Raw genomic sequence first — 16793 nt, forward strand, 5'->3', positions numbered from 1 at the left:
TGAAAATCAGTGTGAATGCTTCTCTCTCTCTCTCTTTCTCTCTGTGTGTTAGTCCTGTGACAGACTGCTGACCTGTCCAGTGTGTACCTCACCTGTTGCCCCATGACAGCTGGGATAGGCTCCTGTGACCCTAATTTGGATAAGTGGAAGAAAACGGATGGATGGATAGTAAATGAGCACTTTTCCCCGTTAACCTTTTTTTTTTCTTTGTCAATCTTATAATCTGGACTGCTGGTGGATATAATGATATTTCCGCTTTTAGTGGCTATTATTGCTCATGGTAACATATATCTACAATATCCCTCACACACATGCCATTTGGGGGAGTCTTCAGTAACTGCAGTTATTAATCCTTTCCAAAATGGTATAGCTATACCCCGTCAGCATGTGGATCTTGTTTAGGGTGAAATTTAATTCTTAAACCTTTTGTGTTTTCCCCTCATTTATATCCATCCATCCTCTTCTGCTTATCCTAATCAGTGTCGCAGGAGGGGACGACATACCACCAATTTAGAATCACCAATTAACCTAACCTCAGTATATATATATATATATATATATATATATATATATATATATATATGTATATATATATATATATGTATATATATATATATATATATATATATATATATGTAAAGACCTGTAGTTAGCTTCTTTAGCCACTAGGAATGAATAATGTTGGGGCCTGGTGCTGTCCAACTCGTCATGCTTGAGACCCTTGGACCCTTGTTCAGGGAGGTTGCTGTGGTCTGCTCTTAGATCCACTAGTCACTGAGCATTGTTGTTATGGGTAGCGTCCTACTCCCATTATGCTCTCCCAGTATTGCTCTGTCTCCAGCCTTGGTGGAGCTGTTCTCACATTGTCCTCTGCCAGTGAGAGTACACATTGGATGGTTCAGTGTAGAACAGCTGGTGCTTCTGGATGTTAGTCTTTGCTTAGCAGTTTCCAAGGCCTCAGGTTTGGGCATGTCTCTGTACTTCTTAGGCATCCCTTCCTTCATCACGTTTCTGCAGCTCCAATAATTGGGTAACTTCCCTCCGTGCTGCCTTGATCCTTGCCTCTAGTGTCCTTCTCCGTGGAGGGTAATGCTCCTCGTGGCTGTTCATCTTGTAGCCAAGCATCTCTGTGATCACTGCTGCCGTGGTGTAGATCAGCTGGTTGGTTTCACTGACGGTCAAAGTAGGGATGGTCTGTAATGCTGTATTAACATCTTCTAGTAGACCTTCAGAGTGTACTTGACAGTCTTGGTAATCGGCCACGAAGGGTTCAGATTTCCAACTTAGCCATGGTCCTCTTTCAATGCACCAGTTGTGTCCGCTGGGTCAGTTACCCAGCATTTTGAGTTTATTTTTACTTTTGATTTCTTATGATATATTGGAGAAAGGTTTAATTCTAGTGTATGTTGTAGTTAGGTTTTAGTCTAGTTAATGTTATCATCCATGCTTCCTTGTTTATGTGCCATTTCCTGTTTCCTGTGTAAGTCTGTCTTGTCCTCTGTGTATGACTTTTAGTTATGCCAGTGCCTCGCTCCCCCTGTTTCCGTGTTCCTCTCCATCTGCCTCCCCAGTCTGTCATGTTTCATGTCCTATAGCCAAGCTCGTCGTTGTCACAGTCTATGTCTCATTATGTTTCCTGTTTTATTTTGACAGTCTCATGTTCCATGTTCAGTGTGTTTATTTTTGCTTCCCCTGTGGCATCTTGTTCATTTGTGTCAGCTGTGTTTCCACTTCCCTCATTACCCATCTGTGTGTTTAAGTATGGTGTCTCCCTTTGTTCGTTGTTGAGTCTGCTGTTTACCTCCTCACAGCTGGTTCATGTCGTCAGGATTTTCACGTTTCATGTTTTAGTTTCTCAGAGTTTAGGTTTTGTTAGTTCTCGTTCACTTCATGTTATTACTTATTTTCACGTGTTTCATCGGCCACAATAACGGCTCATTTTTTGTTTGATTCAGTTTTCCCTCCTGTGCGTTCTGCTTTTGGGTCCACAACACACCGGCATCGGCCGTAACAAGTTGTTTTTGGGGCTTGGCACCCAATTTTGGAGAGTGGGGATGCCTGACAGGAGCTTGTGGTACTAAGGCAGGTTACTGGCAGAGTGGGAATGATGATATCTCAGTAGTAGCATTCCAACATAGATTTTAAAATGCACAATCCTCTGTAAAGCTCTCAACCTTCCTTTTTATATGCAGCCCTTTCCTCTGTACTCCATCTCCACTACAACTTCCACTTGTTTTGTTTTTGGAGTTTGGCTTCAGGAAAAAAAACCCACCATAATAGATCACCTGCTGATCCCTGTTGGTCCCCAAACCAGTGACCCCATTTATTCCCATTTATCTGATGCACAAGTACCATTTGAGAGTTTTTATTTTGTAGCATTTCTTGTTAGAATACACTCACATAAACTCTGAAACATGAGCAGCAGCAGCAATTATATTGTTCATAAGCTATTAATGAATTCCTGTTAAAACTATGACTATTATGGATCAACATTAAACTAGTCTGCAGTTTTATTACATGCCATTTTTCACTTTTAAGGCTTCCTGAAATGAAAAATTATTTTTTAAAAATCCAATCTTATGAGCTGAACATGGCTGCAAATGACAGAGAATCATATGAAATTAGTTGTGCTCCATGCAAATAAAAGTGGTGTCAATTTGACCATTAAACTGAGATATTTCTTTTGAGAACAAAGTAATATTAAAGAAGCTAGAGTCAGATTAAATATGCAACTTTTCTGACTTCTTTGTGGGTAATTTTATTGCTTATTTTCCTCATTTTTACCTCAAGTGACTGCTGATTCTGGAGGGCACTGCAAAGCAAACTAAAAGTCATTAGAATAATGAAGAGTGCACACTAAACTATTGTGCATTAACCTTCCACCTTTCAGTTATATTAGGCGTGTGATGCCATTAAGTGGTGGGATGATATGAATGAGAGCTGTGAGATGGGATGTGAACGTAATGATGTGAGTCCTGTGCTTCTGAAGGCAGGTGGAGGCTGGAGGTGTTTTAATGACCTGCATCATCACAGCTAATGGGACCATTTATTTTCAGACAAAAAAAGAAGTTAATAACTGTTTTTCTTTGCGTGGTATCCACTGAGCTCTCGCGTCTTCCCACACTTGCTGCAATTTTCACGTTTTTCATCATTTTTCACTTGACATCCTCTGATATAGACACAAAAACACACCCTCGCTAGTCTAAAACGCCCTTCATTAACTCACAAGCATTTGTGAATGAAAGTAGTAGACTTTCCACTTGATTTAAATAGAGGTTATCCAAGTTACAATGTGACAAACTGTCTGCTTAATCTACCTCTAAAGTTTTACATGAGCAGATCTACACGATGGTGTTGTGCAGCTTGAGCTTTGCAAAACAGGTGAGCAGATTTTAGAGAGAATGTGCATGTAGCAAAGAACAAATTAGTGAATAACTGGAGGGGAACAGTGCTGGATAGGGGTGCACGGAAGTCTTTGTCATCCAACTTAATTATGTCAAAAATATCCTCAGTCTATGATCAAAGTGGCTTTATGTGGCCAAAAAGTGTTTAAATTCGGTGTTTGCAGTACAAACTATGATTTTTTTTACATGAAGACAAATGAGCAATCATACCAAAGTGATAAAAAAGTGATAATGCACTCGAGCAGCAACAATAAGACAACCCCCACAGTTCTTCTCGTGGCCGCCTGAGGCTGGATCCAAAGGAGAGTCAGTCACTATAGATTATTATAGATATCATTGTATACCAGTATGCAGATGTGTTGAGGTCGGCCTATCAAATATTGGGGCTGCACATCACCGGTGTTATAATCCAGCTGGATTTCTGTACCTCGCTTTAGCCTCTCAGCCACCACAGGTTTTTCTGCCCTTGCATTCTTTGAGGTAAATGCCTCAGTGGGTGCAGAAAGTGCAAAAGAAAATGCTGATATTAGTCGTTCAGATGATTGCTACCTGCACCCAAAAGGCCACAATGTTCTGGAAGATGGAGAACAGCAGAGGAAAAAAAAAGAGAGAGAGAGCAGGAAGCTTGCATGGCTTCGTATTGCACACTGCTTGTGTTTATCAAAGCTTAAGAAGGGAAGTTTCTCCATTCAGCCGGTGTTAATGAACCTTATTTAATAGAATAATGAAATTAGGCATGGCAGGGGGGGAAGCAAGAAGCACGCGCTCACTGTCCGGTTTGTGTGTGTGGGCTGACAGCTGTGGATAATCTCATTTGCTAAGCATAATTAATGGCAAGTGGTTTCATTTACTTGTAATGTGGACTGTCTTTTCTCAAGGGCAAAGAAATATGAAAACTTTTTGGATTAATTTTTCTATCGACTGACTCGGTATTAGGAAGGAAATTTGTAAGAGTAGATTTTTTTCTTATTTTATTAAAGCTCCTGCTTCTTTCTTACTTTTTTACTTTATATGTGTTGTCTTTAATGAGCCTCAGTACAAATATAAAAGAGGAAAAAAGGCTAGGCTTTCTTTTATGAGACAGTAAGTATGCCATTCTTGGCCAGGACTTCAGGGCTGTGGTTGTTCTGCTGTTAAGGTTTCCGGCTTGAACTTTTGTTGGGTTTCACTGCACGGGTTTGAATCCTGTTCCCAGTGGCTAAAGTCAAAATAATGTCTCTAATATTTATAACAGGTAACAGTTTCTAAAGCCATGATTACCAGTGAGCACTGTGCAGTTATGAGGTGTTCCAGAAAAAAACATGTTAATAGCTGGAAGGTTTGAGAAAATAACTTGAAATTTTGACTTAGTAGTGGAGTAGTGGAGACATCTTCAATACATGCAATGCATGGGTGACCATTAAGCTGATAGGAATGCAGCATGAAATGGTGAGCTTCTAACAAAATCCAGTTTAGTTGCATCAGTAGAAGTTTGTTTGCATGATGTATCCTCCAGATGTCCTCCTGATGCAGCAAGGAAAGAAAAAGCAGTCGTGCATTGAAGATTTTGGTCCAGGCTCTACAGCCTACATTCATCAAATATGCTACCGCTGAATGAAAATAGAGAAAACCCTGGACTCAGACATTTTCATCATTGCCATCTTGGTGCTTTACCCAGGAGATTATCCCAGATAATCCTCCTTTCTGACTTACAGAATGATAAAACTTTACTACCTGACTTCATTTTCATTCAGTATGGCCTGAAACTATGACCATAAACACATCAGCTATTTTCTAAAGTCCCAGAGAAAAAAGGTAGAAGCTACACCCACACTTTATGCTATTTATGTGTCCTACCCTCATTATTACTCTGACTGTAAACAGCAGAACTAGTCTGTATTATCGTTCATCTGTGTTTTGCTACCAGACAATAAAGTGATGACCCATTACAACTGCATGTGCCATTTGTCACATCAAATCAGTTAAATGAGCTGACACGTTTCATTGTTTTTTAGATTTCCTCACAAGTTGCCTTTACATGCAACATTCAAGTGCAGGTACTGAGCAGTGATGGCCGAGTAGTTACGGTGCTGGACTGGAAGCTCAGCGAGGGTAGGTCCAAATCAATGGACCTGCATGGGGTCACCCATGTCACTTTGTAACCAATCAAATGTGCAAGCTATTTCAAAAGTATGTTAATTATTATACCGTATTTATTAATTATATTATTGTAATCACCAATATTTTTTATGTTTCTGTAATTGTTAATGCTAAAATTTAAATATTTTTGTTATTCATGAATTATAAAATCTACTATTTCACAAAACAAAGAAAGAAAAAAAAGCACTTTGTTATTTTTGATTAAAATGATAAATTAAAGTTATTTACTTACATTCCTGAACAGAAAAGTTCATTTTAGTGGTTCAGTGTTATGCTTGATTAATTTCTGATTCCGCAGAGTGGTCCAGTGTACCAGCTGAAGTTTAATTTAATTTAATATGAGATGTTTTAACCGAAGCAGCACAGTCTTGAGTTTTGGTCCTGTGGCTAAAGTTGTAATAACTGTCACTGTCCTTTAAAATGCTGAACATTTTGCAGTTCTTTTATTATCTGGTAGAAAAAGAGCGCTTCTACAATTTCCAGTGTTGCCTAAGATTCGTTTTGATGTCTCTCTCTATGTTTCTGAAGATGGAAAGAGACTGTTTGTCTCTTTGAATGATGAATTGGATTTCAAAATGCTCCTCCTTAAAATCCCACTAATGTTCATTTTAGAGTTTGTTTATAGGAGATAAGAGAAGGTGTGCACAGTAGAGCTGAGCTCAAACATGACCTAATTCATTGCTCATTACAAGAAGAAACACTATAGAGTCGAATTAGTTGCAGCTCACAAAGGCTGAGAAAAAAATTAGATTTTCAAAGTAGAAAAATCCTTTTTATCTTCTACCTGTGAGGAAATTTGCTGTGATAACGCCTCGAGCTTTGATCAGCTCTCCGTTCACGTGTGGGCGGGCTGAGAGAGCAAACTGCTGACAGCATGTTCCAATGAGCTAAACATTTGCACACAACACGCACTGTTCACACAGATGCACACAAACACACGTCCCACACATACTCCTACAAAGTTACAGAAAAACAGCGATTAACGCACCAAAGTGAATGACAAACGTAGCATGGCGCTGTTGTCCACCAGCAGGTGAGTCACTGTGGTCAAAATCTCTGTACAGTTCGTCACAGGGTTAAACAGCCATCTGCCTCTGAAGGCTCGAGCACACTGCGGTTTCACTTCAGTGTGCGACGTAGATCTAAAAACCTGTGTAGGACGTTACGTTTGATGGATACAGAATTGGAAATTAGAAGTTTGATGATATTACACATCATCATCATTATCCAAATGAGCTACGTCTTAATCAGCATGTCTCATGCTGCGTTTTGATTGGGTATTTAGTAGATATAACCACGACCAAAGACATCATCACGATCTTTTCAGGCTGCACTTGTAGTTGCCTAAACTTAAAGCTTAAGATTTTTTTGACAAGTATGGCTGTTGGTGCACTACTTGCATAAGGTTGCACTACTGGTCTGGACTTTGACTCGGTCACTGCAGCACCTTGTTTCTTTTTTCAGCCCTTCTGTTGCAGATTTGCTGCTGTGCTTGTGATTATTGTCCTGTTGCATGACTCAATTTTGGCCACGTTTTGACTGTCAGACAGATGGCCTCTCATGTGACTTTTGTATACAGAAGAGTCCATGCTTGACTCAAAAACTGCAAGTCCAAATCATCACCCCTCCACCACTGTGCTAGACCCCATGTATGAGGAGCTGTAAAAAGGCGAGATTCAGGTGGAGACAATGCAGAGATTCACTGCAGAAATCGGTGAAAATGATTTAGTGTTGGTAGTGTACATGCAAAAACTAAAGCAAAGAAACAAAAGTAAGCAGCTGTGATGGCCGAGTGGTTAAGGCGTTGGACTTGAAATCCAATGGGATCTTCCCGCGCAGGTTCAAATCCTGCTCACAGCGAAGCGCTTCTCTTTGCCACCATGTCCAGATTAACCCACAGACCCATGAGGTAGTGGGAAGCTGTGGTTCAGACACAGTGTGTGTCGTCTTGTCACATCAATCAAGAAATCTGATATCTAACTTGTCCCAAATAAAAATGTGTTGTCAAACCAGTATAACCATTTGAGGCTTCCTTGTGGGAACAAAGGGGCGAAGTTACAGTGTTTTCCTCCTCAGTAAATATAACTGTAAAATTTTAAATATGCAATGAAAACTTTTGGTATTATTAGATGTAAAACTACAAATTTTCACATTTTGAAAAAAAAAGTGCACCACTGTGTCTTGATGTGTGCTCAATCATCCAGGTAAATAAATCCAAGACCATTTACGTAAAAGACCATCTCTGAACTGATGAGGGGGCCTAAGGGTACATCTTTCACCATCCTACAACGCTGTGATTGCAGCTATTCCCCAACTCTGTGAATGGTACTCATGGCTATTGATCAATGGGGGAAACCTGTAGTGAGCTGAGACTGAAGAAGTCACTTGGATGAGTGACGAAAAATTTCTCCCACTGAAAACGCCATGTCCAGATGAACAGAATCAACTTTTTGGGATGTGCACCACTGTGATTAACTCTGTGGTTCTCAAACTGTGGGGCGAGGCCCACTGTGGGTGAGACACGGAGTCACTGCAGGTGACGGAGAACCAGGTGAAAAATATGAAAATATAAAGTTGAATTAATTGTTTTAAGGAAAATAAACTGAAGCAGTTCTTGATGCTATTGCTCTGAGATTCATGACAGAAACAATAAAAACTGGGTTTTGGGGAATTAACACTTTGTGGCTTCTGCAGTGGGACATTTCAGGATGTGTGAGATAATGTCTTTCCTTTTACCCCCTAAAAGAATTAAACACACATATTTACAGTTGTATCCAGACTGCACTGTGTTAGCTTCATTAGTCAAGTCAAGTGGCTTTATTATCATTCCAACCATGTGCAGTGGCACAGCACACAGTGAAACAACACAACGTTCCTCCAAGACCATGGTACTACATATGACATATAACAGACAATCAACACAGGACTACATAAAGTGCAAGTGTGCAAAAATTGCAAAAAATTGCAAAAAACCCCAAAACAAAGACAGTGCAACACCAGACAGAACAGAGCAATACAGACACAAGACAATGCAGGCACAACAGTGCAACAGAAATCTGCAAAAGACTGATCATTGTGCAAAAAGTCACTTGGTGTATAAAAGTATGCATGTGTGTGTCAGTCCTCATCCTTCTCAGTCTAATTTAAGAAATCCTGAAAATAACTTGTGATTGTGGTTACAGGAGGAAGCACACGTCAAATCTTCATTAAAAAAAATGATAAACACATCTACATAATCAGGATAAAATGTTTTTGGATCCTTTCTGCATATTTTCACTGATGATATTTAGGAAGTCAAGAAGAGCAGAAAGCACAAAGACAGTTTAAAATCTTTATCCAAAGTCTAATAAATAGCAGCAAGCTGACTGCATTTTTCCAAATGTATTGTGCTGGCTTTCAAACCCATTTTTCCATTTTGTCTAATTAAAATATTGCAGCTAAGTGTTTGCGATTTCACCACAGATCCATGTCAGATACCATTTTCTTCCCCACACAGCGAGAACAGGCTGCAAAGCTTCTCTCCGGCCTAAATTTAGTTCAGTACGTCGTCTCATCTCATCGCACTCAGGGAACAAACGTCTGCTTTCAAATCAACAAGCTGATGATCATTATTTGGAAATGAGTGATGAAATTATTGCCTGAAACATACGGTGATGTGCAATGAAACTAAAACGAGAGACAATAACAGTGGCAGCAGTAATCTATGGCAGCCTGTTGGCTGCTTACAATGGGCCTCGCTTCAGCTTTAATGCCCTCGCCTGCTGACTCGCTGTCACTTCATCAGTTTGAATGATTAGGCGGTGCTTATCTCTCACTGTGAGCCGTGTTTGTCGGTGGAGAATCGCTTAATTGTTTTGTTAGTTTATCGAAGCCCAAGTGTAGTAAGAGAAATGAGTGGGTTAAATCTAATGTTGCTGTCAGTGTAAGAAAGAAATATATCATTTTTTTCTGTAGACTAGACTTTTTTTTATAAACCATCTGGCTAAAGTGTGCAGGGCGTCTTTATCTTTGGGCCACATTTGGTCTTAACTGGGGCCAGTTTGGGTCCTGACTTACTTTGTAATCCCTGCTTGTTTTGCACTGTAGTTAGACATCCTCACCTGCTGTCAATCAGCTGATGCTCCCCGTTATTCCCCATCAGACTGTCTCATTCTCATTACAGTCGAGTTTTCCACCATTTTCCTCGTGTTTCCATTTTCTCTCTGTGTATTTTTTGCATCCTGTTAGTCCCAGTCGCATTCCTTGTGATGTTTATGTCTGATTTTTGGCCCTTTTGACTTTTTGACATTAGCCTGGATTAAAAATTAGGATTTAGTGCTTTTCCTCTGACTGCCTGGTCCTGTGTTTGAGTCCTCTCTGGGGTCATTGCACAGGGTAAGTCCGGCTGCTTTAACTCAGCCACAGGTCTGTACTACAAAGCAGGATTATCCAGGTGATTTCGGGGTTAACCCTGGGTGTTCGCTGTTATGGAGACGGTTTACTTCTTGCTATGTCATACTCACATTGCCATGGTTACTTATACTGCAGATATAATCTCTGGAGCAGTGTTGTTGTGCTCTAGATTAAATATCAGGTAAGAAATCACCGCCTACTGACCAATCAGATCTCTGGAAAATATCATCACCATTCCTTGTAGATGTCTCTGATCACTGTGCACAGATAACAGGAGAGCCTAAAGTTTTATTCTAAAAGCATCTAAAATCTTTGTCTTCCCCTGAAGCACGTCTTTAATACATACACGACCTTTTTGTAGCAACAATGTTATTGTTCTTTTTCCCTTAAAATATGATCTTAAATTCTATCAGACTGGCATGTTGTCTCAGCCTACATTTCTGTGTCTATACAAATCAAATTCTAACAAAGTTGGGACTCTGTGTAAAATCTAAATGAAGGCAGAATGCAATTAAACCGAGCTGCTCAGGGGTCCTGGGACTTCTTTGTTGTTTGTTCTGTTTGTTTCACGATGAACCAAATGTTTTCAGCTGGTTTAGCATCGTTTTGTTGATGCAAAACCTTCGACTAAAACGTTTGGATGGGAGCATATTCTGATGTAAAACCTGCATATACCTTTCAACACTGATGGTGCCTTTCCAGATGTGCAAGCTGCCAGTTCCATAAGTACTAATGACCTCCAATACCAGCTGATAACAAGCCAAATGGTCCCTCTCCTCTTAATTCCCGAAGCAGTGGCATCCATGTTTTTCGAACAGAATTTCACATTTAGTGACTTCCACTTTGCCTCAGTCTAGAGTCCAAGGCTCTGCTCTTGGACTCCACCGACTGTCAGGGTCTCTCAGTTTCCTGCTCTTCAGCCAACACACCTTTCTGATTTACTCATGACCTGCCAGTACTTAAGCACCCGCTCGAGCAGCCATTCTCTGCCAGATTGTTGTGGTGATCAGGCTCAGTCATGCTTGTGTGCTTCCTAACGTTGCCTTTTTTCTGCCTTGCAGTCTCGTGTTCGGTTGGCTGAAGACCTCCTCTTGTGTTTAGTACTCACCTGCTGTCTCAGGCTGGTTTGCTCCTCTAAGGAAAGGATTAATCTTCACTTACCTGCCAGAACTCAACAACCTTTACTTAAATCCCTGGAATTCTCGCTGCATCTCATCTCATTGCATTTTGTATTTACTCGAGTTATTGCTGTCAAATAAGAACATTTGTCTGATGATTTGAACCACGCAGGTGTGACAAAAAAAAAAACCACGTAAGAAATCCAGAAGGGGGCAAATACTTTTTCGCAGCACTGTCAGCCTGAAATTAATCACATTTGCTATTTTTATTTTATAATTTACTATTAAAAGTGCAACTTAAAAATAAAAATTCTGGATTTTGCAATTAAAATATCAGTGACTATCTTTTTCTGTCACTGCTTCAGCCCCACTGGGGATCAAAACTCAGCTGTGGCACTGTCCTTCCAAGCTGCAGAGAAGATGGGACCCCTAACGCTTGCAGAGTTATGGCCACACTTTACCCGCTGAGCATCCCTGCAATTAAGTTAAATGGGCGCACAAACCATATTGCTAATGGTTTCACAAAGCCCAAGCCCCAGAGAAGTGTGGCGATTGAAGAATCCATCAGTGAAATTGCGCACTGACATGCCCCACTAAGTTTGACTGCACGATGGAGCTCACTTATCCAAAATGCATCCAATATACAAATATAGCCAAACACACGCCACGTCATGACACAGAGCCGTACCAGACAGCAGCTGTTTGTCGCATGTCGGAGAATCATAATCCTCGCTAAAAGCAGGACAATCAAATCATTTCTCCAACGAGACTTTACAGCCAACAAATGACAGTTTGTTAATTTGACTGAAAAGGCAACAGAAGGGGATTTTTTTTTACAGCCAAATGGCAGTTTATTTTTACTGAAATGCTCCCAAAAAGTTCATCTGTACCCAGACAAAAAACAGATTAAAATCCAGATTAACAAAGTAATTTCATTGCAGTCTGTGCTCAGAGGGTCCTCACAGCGTGCTGTAATAAACGAGCTGAAATGAAGCGGCTTTGCATCTAGAAAGTTCTTGACATTTTCTTGATATTTTTCCTCTTTAATCAACTCACTGATGTTTTTATTTCAAGGTGAACTCCAATCCAGGTGAAAACTACCCTGCTGGTTTTGTTGTCTCTCTGTTTCTGAGCTTTTTGCGCATCTTTTGACGTAATTGTGCTTCCCATTATTTCTCTTCTCTGACTTTTACTTTGCCACGCTTGATCTCCTGAAACTGCTGTAAAATATCTCAAAATAACCTCCTCCCTGTGGAGGAATATAGGTGACAGCTGAGTGCCTTAATTATGGGGACAGAAAAAGGTGAATAAGCTGTGAGTGCTGCTCCACGGGGCTGTGCTCATTTGCAGATTCAGAACTTTATTTAGGGGGTCTACAATACGGTGCAGTACTCAGTGTCATGTATGACTATTGATCTGTGCATTAAAAACAGACGTCATCGATATGAAACCCACCGGTTTATAAATTTCATGGTCCTGGATTTTTTTGGAATTTATTGAGTTTTTATTCCTGTTTTTTTTTTTTTTGTGTCTCCAGCCTTTACCTCCCTTCATCTTCTCCGTGTGTTTATCATATTTTCCTGTTTTATTTTGGAATTGTTTTTCCTTGTGTGTCTCTCCCTGGCTTTCACTTCTTGTCTAATTGGGTCATCTTCTCCACCACCTTCACTCCACACCATAAAAAACTCTCATTAGGCTAAAACGCTCATTTAAATAAAAATATTTAAAAGGAACAACATATCCAGCATCATCATTGTGAGTTGGGCGAGAGAAATAACCCAAAGTGTCTTATTCATCACTGATGGGAGGGTGGACTGAGAGGCGGACCCGTGGATTGGTGCATCAGCAGTATTGGAGGCGTTGTACTCGGCTGAAGTGGTGAAGAGAGAGCTTCAAACATTCATCCAATCTTAAAAAATGACAGAAAGAGCAAAGCTGTGAATTCAAGTGGCTGAAATGAGTTTTCCTGTCTTTGAGGCAGGCTGATAGGCTGAGGACCATGGATGCCCAGTGGGAGCTAAGAGAAGAACCACTCCTACATTATGTTGGAAGGAGCCAGTTAAGGTTTCTTGAGCACACAACAATAGGGAGGAGACTTTGGAGCAAGCCCAGAACCTGCTGGGGAGATCAGGCCTTGGGATCCACCATGAGGGACTGTTCAGTGCTGCTGGGGAGAAGGGTGTCTGGAATACCCTGTTTAGCCTGCTGCTTTGGATAAGTTGAAGATAACGGATTGATAGATGGATTTGGATTCAGTAAGATTTGAAACTAATGACTAAGAACATAACAACAATTCTCTCCCTAAAGTCCACATAACATCCAGTCCACCATGCAGTCACCAGCACCTTTTAGAAAAGGGTCTGTGTTCTCACCATGATTTGGAAGGTAGACAAATGTGTGCATGGAACCTCGTGTTCACCCAACCGATGATGAAAAATACGTCATCCGGACCGACGTGAACCCTCACATATGGGTGGATGCGTAATGGCTGTTCATGTTTGAACCAAACTGTGAGCGAGGAATCGGCTCTGCCAAACTAGCCGCTGCTGCCAGTCATGTGGAAATGTTCCTGCAGAGTTCAGCAGCAGTGTCTTCTGAACTCTCTCACCTTTTAATGCACATAAAGGCTTTATAAGAGACTTAAAGGAAAACGGGAAATCTCAGAAAAACATTCAACTTCCTTTTAAATTAAATTTGATGTTTCTGTAACACTGTAAACAAAAAAAGACTTGGTAATCCCATGTGATTACTTCCTCTTTTTCCCCTCCCCATTTACTTGTTTGAGTGACAGTTTGCTTATACATCCAGCTGTCTAGAAGCTCACACCGTCTCAGAAGAACAGAGAAACTCAAACACTGCTGAATTACTGAGCGCACAGCAGTCGCACGACACGAGTCTCCCTCCTGCTGCGCGCTCACAGAGCTCCATTGTAAGCAGAGACGTTTGCCATTTGAGAAAAAGATGCCACCTTCTGTTTCTAAAATGACAGCTGGCATTAAAGTACAGCTCATTGTTGGATACTGTGGAAGCATTAGCTGAGTGCATTGTGGTCCGAAAATAGTGGGATTTGTGGGGACTAATGATTTTCTGGAGGCATTTATTTTTCGTAGAGGGCACGCTTTGATGCACAAAAAAGGCCAACGGGTCATTAATGAAAGTGGAAAAGGCTTTGCGCACTTTGAATAACCGCTGGATTTAATACCGTGGCCATCATGGAGTAATCTGCAGCATTTACCGAGGATTATCATGTGCAGAACAATGCCAGTGTAATCCTAAAAGGCTGACCTGTTGGTCAGACCACTGTAATTATGATTATCGGAGCTCATATCCTGATGAGACATTTATACTCATATGAGTAAACAGAAAGTGAACAATTTTGGCTCCACGTTGGGACTTCTTAGACACAGAAAGTGGAAATAGGAGCAAACTGAAAACTTCATTGACACTTTTGAGTCATAATCGCCTCTGTCCTTTCTCACAAGTGTTTATTTTTTTTGCAATCAGTGTTAAAAATACAGAAGTGGTCACGTTAAAGGGAGTTCAAATGACCACTGTTTACCCAGCACTGCTGTGTCGTTAGTAATTGCATGTAAAATCTAAAAAAATGGAGATGAACGGAGGTGATGGTGTCGCTGTCGGCCGTGCAAGCAGCTGTATTCCTGTAAATCCTTCTTCTTGTAACATCTTCATTTTTGGCAGCAGAGGATCTCGTCTTTGGTTTCTTTAATTGATTAACATGCCTGAGATGCACTGTGTTGCCATGATTGCAATGTTCACATTTTTGTTGCTTGATCAGCACTTGGGTTTGGCTTATCCTGTGTTACAGCTATAAACGCTGATAGGAGCCCAGAAATGAATGAGCAAATACAGCAAACAAACAAATCAAGCAGAAAAGGTTTTCCGGAGAGTCTGAACAACGGAGACAGAGAGGGAGCATACACCTGAGACTCTCTGCGGATTTCCACCAACTGAAGATGACAATAATTAAAGCTGAAAACAACAATCACCAGGGCAGATATGTGAGTGTCCTGACTGGTGCCACGTGGTTAAATAGCAACTGCACCAATGTGACTTTTTACACCAGCTCCTAAACCTCAGGAAGACTTTTTGTCATCAGTCTGACAGAAACATTAAACCTGCACACAGACATCGCGCTGTTCTGTCATTCAGACACACGGATCTTAACAAAATCTAATCCAACACATCTGTTTTTAATTCAATTTATTAAATAACTAGTTATAAATTCACTTTAGCTCAGGCTATTTGCATTTGTTGCTATATATCTGTGTTAGCATTGGCACTTTGAGCAGATTATCGTGGTGATAAAAACACGTAAAGTTTTTATTCACGGGCTTAAAAATGAACAATTTCCGGTGCTATAAAGATGAATGAAGTTTGCACAACCTGACTTAATCACTCAGAAACCAACTGGACCATAAGGGATGACTAAAGCATTTTTAGCATCATTTAGAGCTGAAGTTTGAGTTTGACTGCAGTTAATAAGATGAGATGATCCCTGACTTTTTAACTGCTCCAGAGGGAGAAACAATCCCAGTGTCTGCATCAGTGCTTCAATTTCCAATCCCAAAATAAGACTGATTCACATCCACCAGGTCACCGTGACCTGCTTAGGGTCGGAGCTAGGGTTCGTTGTGTTGTAAGCAAATGCAAATGTAATATAGCAGTGCTTTTGCAATATGCTATATTAAATTTAGCAGCGCACAGGGTCAAAACCTTTTTTTTTGATATATCAAAAATCCATTCCTCCAAACAGGTTGCCAGTGACCCGCTTGATGTAAAGCCTGTAAAGTCTGTGTACCTTAAGGCGTCGCCACAGCAGAAGTTTGTACTATGAAGCAGGATCTTATCCGGATAACCTCAGGATCAATCCTGGGTTTTCTGTACTAGGAAGGTCACTTCTTACAGATTAAAGATCAACAGGTATGAAATCTCTTTTATATTTAATCTTTATTCTCACACAGCGGGAGCAGGTTATGCTCAGCGTTTATGTTTAAAATCACTGTTTTCCTTACAGCATGCTTTATGTATCATATAGATTGTTAAGCCATAATTTACTAAAATCAGTGAATGAAGGGCAAACTGTACCATTGTCAATTGCCAACAATTAAACAAAACATAAATGTTTTTTATATGTGATTCTAATCTGCATTTAAGTCTCTTTTACCCGGTTGGAACTACAGCTACTAGAAGACAGAACAAAAACCTGTTCAATGAAATAAATTTCACTTTGATCTGCTGACAAACTGAAGCAATTTCCATCATAGGGAGCAGTTATTGTAGACAGAAGAAACTCTTTTTTTTTTAGATTGGTTAGACGGTGCTAAGCCCACTCCTTTCATGTTAATATGCAGAGTAGATAACCAGCTTAAGCATTTTAAAAATTCAGTTCACAGCTTGGGAGGAGAACATGTGGAGCCACTAAAATCTGGCAGTGGTGGGATTCGAACCCACGCCCCCAAAGAGACTGGAGCCTTAATCCAGCGCCTTAGACCACTCGGCCACACTACCAGTAACTTCTGCTTAATTTCCATTTATTGGTTGGTTAAACCTCAACGAGAAATCTCTATCCCTGCAACATGCTCTTAATATCCAGGTGTCCAGAAGTTTTTAATTAGTTTTTATTTACACCTTCACATGGGATTTAGCATATCTAAAAAGTCTTATAACAGCCCAAAAGGTCTGCCAGTGGTAACAGCTGACTATTTCTGAAATTAGGCTT

The 16793-nt window shown here is 40.4% G+C and overlaps 1 protein-coding gene and 2 non-coding genes across 4 annotated transcripts in view; 1 reads left to right on the forward strand and 2 right to left on the reverse strand.

Annotated features, from left to right (window-relative positions):
* LOC134616683 (double-stranded RNA-specific editase B2-like) overlaps window positions 1–16793 on the reverse strand; it is a 38184-nt gene that overhangs the window by 20654 nt on the left and 737 nt on the right. The window lies entirely within an intron of this gene.
* On the forward strand, window positions 7322–7403 carry trnas-uga (transfer RNA serine (anticodon UGA)). The gene has a single exon. It is a non-coding gene; the product is annotated as a tRNA-Ser (tRNA).
* trnal-aag (transfer RNA leucine (anticodon AAG)) lies at window positions 16501–16582 on the reverse strand. Its single transcript has one exon. It is a non-coding gene; the product is annotated as a tRNA-Leu (tRNA).

Source organism: Pelmatolapia mariae, linkage group LG18, assembly GCF_036321145.2.
Source record: "Pelmatolapia mariae isolate MD_Pm_ZW linkage group LG18, Pm_UMD_F_2, whole genome shotgun sequence".
NCBI classification, from domain to species: Eukaryota; Metazoa; Chordata; class Actinopteri; order Cichliformes; family Cichlidae; genus Pelmatolapia; species Pelmatolapia mariae.